This window comes from Octopus bimaculoides, chromosome 3, assembly GCF_046866305.1.
Source record: "Octopus bimaculoides isolate indiv1 chromosome 3, ASM4686630v1, whole genome shotgun sequence".
NCBI lineage: Eukaryota > Metazoa > Mollusca > Cephalopoda > Octopoda > Octopodidae > Octopus > Octopus bimaculoides.
In genome coordinates, this window is record NC_142930.1 from 140,273,103 (window position 1) to 140,280,349 (window position 7,247).

Sequence of the window (7,247 nt, forward strand, 5' to 3'; positions counted from 1 at the left end):
AGGAGACCAATAGAATAAGTACCAGGCTAAAAAAAGCATAAGTACTGATGCCGTTTAGTTTTAACTAAAAGATTCCTCAAGGCGATGCTCTAGCATGGCTGCAGTCTAATGACTGAAACAAATAAAACATTATATATATATATATATATATATATATATATATATATATATATATATATATATATATACATATATATATATATATATATATATATATACATATATATATATATATATATATATATATATATATATATATATATATATATACATATATATATATATATATATATATACATATATATATATATATATATATACATATATATATATATATATATATATATATATACATATATATATATATATATATATATATATATATATATATATATATATATATATATATATATATATATATATACATATATATATATATATATATATATATATATATATATATATATATATATACATATATATATATATATATATATATATACATATATATATATATATATATATATATATATATATATATATATATATATATATATATATATATATATATATATATATATATATATATATAGGCGCTGGATTGGCTGTGTGGTAAGTAGCTTGCTTACCAACCACATAGTTCTGGGTTCAGTTCCACTACATGGCACCACCTTGGGCAAATGTCTTCTACTATAGCCTCGGGCTAACCAAAGCCTTGTGAGTGGATTTGGTAAATGGAAACCTTTGAGCTGCATTTTCTTCTTGGCAAATAGGGTGGGTCAGGTGTGGAACTGATATCATGAATAAGGAGAGCTCTGTGACAGGGTATATTGTTGTTGTGAAGAATCCAGTTCTTTGCAATCCATGGATCTGGTCGCTTTCACAGAATGTCCTCCTTCAAACACTTCAAAACATTGCAGTAGAAGTCTCAACTGATGGTCTGGCCCTGGGGTGGGTGTTGAATTCTCAATACACAATGCCATGGATGTCGAAAAAACGATGAGTATGCTCTTGATTAAGCTGTGGCTCTGTTGTGCACCCATGCTACTTGAGACATTGCATGCGACCCATTGCCTTGGTGCTGTAAGCTTATTGAAGCTTGCTCAATATCTCTGCAGTAAACTCCCCAAGTTTAATGCAAAATTTCCCTTTGGCTCTTTGTTCCAACTTCCTGTCCATAACAAAAATCGCAGACTACACCATACATGTGATCATAAAAACACAAATTTCACAACTTGTGAAGTAAACACTGTGATGTTTCCTGGCACACTGCCTCATGAAGGTCACTGCTTGCTCTTACTGTGTATGCAACTGTGTACTGCCATCTGTTGGCATGCTACAGAACTAGTCCAAGAACTTTTTTGATACCCCACCCCTTGTATGTTCCGTGTTTACATGAATTTATCTCTCCACCAGTTCCATCCACTTTCAGTGACCGACATTTCCTTATGTAACTATCCTCATTCATATGCATCCTTGACCAAAACAGCACCATCTCCTCCCTTGCACACTACATCTAATTCATCATTATACAGTACATTAGCACTTTGTTGCATATGCACAATGACACTGCACATCCAACACAGCATATTAGTTTCATTTCTCTCTAGTATTCAGATGTCCTCTGCATCATTCAGTCTACATCTCACTACCATCTAACATTGTAGTCATACACAAGAATCACACACACACACACACACACACAAACACACATGCACATGCAGACACACATACACACGCATACACACATCACATATTATATAATATATACACCTGTAACATTATGACATTAGTTGACATGTTAAAAAAGAATTTGGAACTGAGTTAAAGAACTCAGAAAATATGACATCAATCAAGGACATGTGAAAATATTTAGTACTAGACCAGATTCTGCTTCTGTAAGCTGAACATGTGACATGCTTTGACAGCTGGCTGCAACACACAAGACAATAATTACAAGAGACTAGGTTTGTATTGCATAAATGTATTTTTCCATATATTGTCTGACCAATCTCACATATGTCAAAATGAAGGAATCGCCAACCATGTCTCCTTTTGCATATGCATGTACACACACACACACACACATGCACACACACACACACACACAGAGACACACACAATGATTTGTTTGATTTCCATTTTTTCCCAACTAGCATGGGTTAGATGCATGGCTCAGTGGTTAGAGCATCAGGCTCGCAATCATGAGGTAGTGGTTTCAATTCTTGAACTGGGTTGTGTGTTGTGTTCTTGAGCAAGACACTTTATTTCATGTTGCTTCAGTTCACTCAGCTGTAGAAATGAGTTGCAACATCCCTCTAGTATCAGCCTTTGCCTTTTTCTTGGACAACATGTGGTGTGGAGAGGGGAGACTGGTATGCATGGACGTCGGCTGGTCTTCCATAAACAACCCTGCCTGGACTTGTACATTGGAGGGGAACTTTCAAGGTGTAATCCCATGGTCATTCATGTCTGAAGGTGTTTTTTGCCCTTTACACTTTATCTGAGGTGAGGTTTTTACAGGTTGATGTTCTTGTCTCCATCGGTTACCAGTGTTTTAAGTTAGAGATTTTTTTCCAGAGATCTTTAAAAGTGCAGAGAAATTCTTCATAATGTCAACAAGGAATGTGAACATCATCATTGGTTCACTCAAGCAGTCACAGCAAGAAATATCAACATCCTAACATATTCATCATACCTCCACACAGATGTGCATGCATGCACACACACACGCACACACACACACATGCACACACATACATACACAGATGCATACACACACACAATGCTCACACATACACAGATGCACACTCACACAGATGCACACATGCACACACAGACATACACAGACACACCAGTAAGTGTTTACTTCAATCTTTCAATTCATATTTCAAAAAATATTCACACAGTGGATATTCAAAAGAAACCCAAGCTCAATCTACCAGCTGATGATCAAAAACAAGCAACTTGGAGTCCAGGAAATTGGAATCTTCTAGTTACGTTGTGTTGAAGAATACTCTACATTTGTATTGAGTCCTGTAGTTTATCACTCCTGGAGAATTGACAGAGATTTATATATATATATATTATTTATTATTATGCACCCTTTTAAAGCCTAACCAGGCTCATGGGCCCGGTTTCTATGGCGTATGTGTTTCCCCCCAGCTGGACGGGATGCCAGTCCATCGCAGTGTTACTCAAGAAACAGGAAGAAAGAGTGAGAGAAAGTTGAGGCAAAAGAGTACAACAGGGGTCATGCAAGCCTGGCATTAGTCATGCGTGGATAGTGCTTTTTACATGCCACCTGCATGGGAGCCAGTCAGGCAGACCTGGCGTTGACCACGTTCAGAGGGTGCTTTTTACATGCCACCGACATGGGAGTCAGTCAGTCAGGGGACACTGGCATCGACCATATTCGGATGATGCATTTTACATGCCACCAGAATGGGAGCCAGTCAGGGGTTACTGGCCACAGCTGTGATTTTGGTTTTACTCGACTCAACAGGTCTATCATGTCACCTGTTGCATCAAGGGAACTCTTAAATGGGCCAGACATGCAACAATGGCATTGGCCAAGGCTTCGATCTCACTTTAGTTGCTGGGTCTTCTCAATAACACCATATCTCCAAAGATTTCGGTCTCCTGTCATTGCCTTTGTGAGGTCCATCATTTGAAGGTGATGCCTTCACTACCTCATCCCATGTCTTCCTGGGAATATCGCTAGCAAATTTTTATTGTGTTTTGTTCTAATTCATATTATTGTGAAGACAGTGGATCTTGTTAAAATCAATTAAAAGGCATTCACCAAACTTGTTATAATTAAAGTAGGTTATGCTGAATGTTGTCAAGCATAAGTTTGCTTCAATCTAAATGAATTTGCAACCCAGTTTTGATTACCTTATTAGAATTATTTCCCTTTAGTTGTTAGTGTCTTTGGGAAACACATGAAGGTCACTACAGTACAGTATGTAGTATCCATGGACATCGAGTAGACCATGTTCATGCCTTCTGTTAATGTCATATCACCCAACGAAATGAACACATGAACGTGGCCCACCTGAGGTCCGTGGATACTACAGACTACTGCAATCATCCCAGGAATACAGACTTCGATCTTTAGAAACATGTGATTAGTGGAAACACTCGTACTGATGCATTAAAATATTTATAAATTCCATCAATGGATTATTATTATTATTATATATGACTGTATGCGCACATACATGGGGGGGTGTGTGTGTGTGTGTGTGTGTGTGTGTGTGTGTGTGTGTGTGTGTGTGTGTGTGTGTGTGTGTGTGTGTGTGTGTGTGTGTGTGTGTGTGTGTGTGTGTGTGTGTGTGTGTGTGTGTGTGTGTGTGTGTGTGTGTGTGTGTGTGTGTGTGTGTGTGTGTGTGTGTGTGTGTGTGTGTGTGTGTGTGTGTGTGTGTGTGTGTGTGTGTGTGTGTGTGTGTGTGTGTGTGTGTGTGTGTGTGTGTGTGTGTGTGTGTGTGTGTGTGTGTGTGTGTGTGTGTGTGTGTGTGTGTGTGTGTGTGTGTGTGTGTGTGTGTGTGTGTGTGTGTGTGTGTGTGTGTGTGTGTGTGTGTGTGTGTGTGTGTGTGTGTGTGTGTGTGTGTGTGTGTGTGTGTGTGTGTGTGTGTGTGTGTGTGTGTGTGTGTGTGTGTGTGAGATATAGAAATCTTTAAGCAGTAATATATTGTAAGGGGTATATAAATGACAAGCTAACAAGGACAGACCAATATTCACAAATTTTCATTTTCTGATTGTATTTTTATTTTATTTGATGTCTTTTTTTCCAATTTTTTTCTGTCTATCAAAACATCTTGAAAGATACAGTAATGTTTATGCAATTGACTGAACATCTATTTCCATTAATTGTCAATACATATACGTATAAAGGCAGTTGGTAGTTTTGTAAAGACAGCTTGGTTTCCTTGACTATTAATGGTTATCAGGAAATTTTATTCAAAGCAAAAAATTTGTTGGCCAGAACTACAATTTAGATTAAAGTCTAATTCATTAGTCCATTAGAATGTTTCCATTTTCCAGTATTGAAGTAGCAATGATATTTTCACATAGAGTTAGAATATTCTGGAATGAATAGTTAGCATTGAAAAATTATTTTCATAAGATTTATATAAACTGTAATAGAAAGCATGTTATTTCCTTTCTTTATCTCTATCAAAGTTCTGTCTACATTAGTTTTCTTAATTGTCTTATCTGGTTTCAAGATAATCCATCAAGCTTTTGTATTTTGATCTCAACCAAAGTTTTCTTTGCTGAGCAACATGTTTAGAAACATTTCAAATTCTTCGTTGCTACCAAAAGTTGTTAGATTCAGATTGGTAAGTAAAGAAATGGCTTCATTGTTATGTGCTATATTACTGCTATTGTTCTGAGACTCTGAGCATGAAAAGAAAATGAGATTTCTTAGACCTGACTCAACATGAGAGAATATAATTATTATTGATTATATATATGAACTTGCATGATAAATGATGTTTTCACAAGCTCATGAAGCTGGTGTTCAACTTTCTATTCAGTGTTGTTTGTGAATGAAAGAAATCTATGTATAGAACACTATGCGTTGCAGATAAGATTACCAGATACTCTATTGATTCTCTACAATTATGTGAATTAGGGAATGCACAAATGAATTAATCCGCAACCTGGTTTAACATCACCTGACCCTTGATGCCTTTAATGATATCTACTTTGTTGCAAATATTCAGGCAGAGTCTCTGGTCTAAGGATAACTTTACTTTTTCCCTCCAGGTCTTTGAGGTCCTTTCTCCTGTAAGTCATATAAAGAAAGGGATCCTCAATGAGACAATTGAACCAAATATCAACACAAAATTTACAAGCCAATGAAGGGCAATCTTTCTGTGGTCACTCAGCTCACTAGAAATAGCAGCCAAATTTTCTTCAACATGTACCCTAACATAAAAAAAAAATAAGAAAAAGAAAAGTCTTATTAGATAATGTAGTCTTCAATAGACTGTTTTAAAACAAAAGATGGAATGCTCAAGGTCAGAAAATCTTTCACTTATAAGTCTGCTCAATTAAGTGTGAGTTGTGATTAAAAAACAAGCTATGAGTTGCTAATTTAGTCCACCCTGTCAGATTACTGATACATAACAATGCATGGTCAAATTTTACTCTTATTGGAGAAGAATCATTTATCCTGTAATATATACTTCTGACACCAGATTAATTATTTTCTTAATGAAAGGAGGAATTTTGAAAAGGAATTGGAATTTTAATATTTTAATTTTTATTACATTCATATTTTTTAGTTAACATTTAGTTAATATTTTTGAGAGGATATTTCATCCCTGTTATGTTTCTGTAGGTGATAGCTCATTTTGTATTGGTTCTTGCATCTTCATATCTTCCGGGTAAATTTCTCTGGAATCTGTAAAAAATATTATTATGATGTTAGCAACTGATTTAAACAATATTTAATAAAATGAAACATACAATGTAACACACACACACATACAACACAGAAACCTCCTCAGAGAAACTGTAAAAATGATATTTAATAAAGTGGCAAATAAAGAATAACGTTTAGCAGTGAGAATAAGAATAAAATAGAGATTAGCAAATTCAATGTGAAATTCATTATAATTACTGAATATAGCCTAGATGAAATTAACCATGATATAATTTGTATAACATGAAATATTTTAATAAAAATCCATCAGAAGTAGAAATGTATCTTCATTTAAAAATATTTACACCAATAAATTTTGCTGTTAGTAATTTTAATTTTGCTTTGGTAAAAATGAAAATTAATTTTTAAAAATTCTTTTCTGCAATTTATTAAGTAATATATTTTGAAATCCAAATAGAATTTTTGCTAAAGTCACATGATATTCTGTAGGTGTCTCTGGCCAACTGAGTACTTTTAATATAATACTTTTAATATAATGAACTAATGAAAAGCAGTGAGCAGGCAGAATCAATATCATATTGGACAAATGCTTTGTGGCATTTCGTACATCCTTATGTTCTGAGTTCAAATCATGTCAAGTTCAACTCTATCTTTCATCTTCTTAGGATGATAAAATACATACCATTGATCACTGGGGTCGATGTAATTGACTTACCCCGTCCCTAAAATTGCTGGCCTTGAGCCAAATATTGAAATCAATGTAATGAATCAATGAGGAAGCTTAGTGTAGTGGCCCAATCTGTTAAAAAACAGCCAAATTTTCTTCAAATCACATCTTACTGTCATAAAAAAT

At 35.0% G+C, this 7,247-nt stretch overlaps 1 long non-coding RNA gene across 2 annotated transcripts in view; it reads right to left on the reverse strand.

The window, feature by feature from the left end:
• Positions 1-4,738: 4,738 nt before the first annotated feature.
• LOC106876728 (uncharacterized) overlaps positions 4,739-7,247 on the reverse strand; it is a 364,673-nt gene continuing 362,164 nt past the window's right edge. For both annotated transcript variants that reach the window (XR_001410288.3, XR_001410287.3), the window contains exon 5: positions 4,739-6,412. This is a non-coding gene — a long non-coding RNA (uncharacterized LOC106876728). The remainder of the gene's footprint in view (positions 6,413-7,247) is intronic.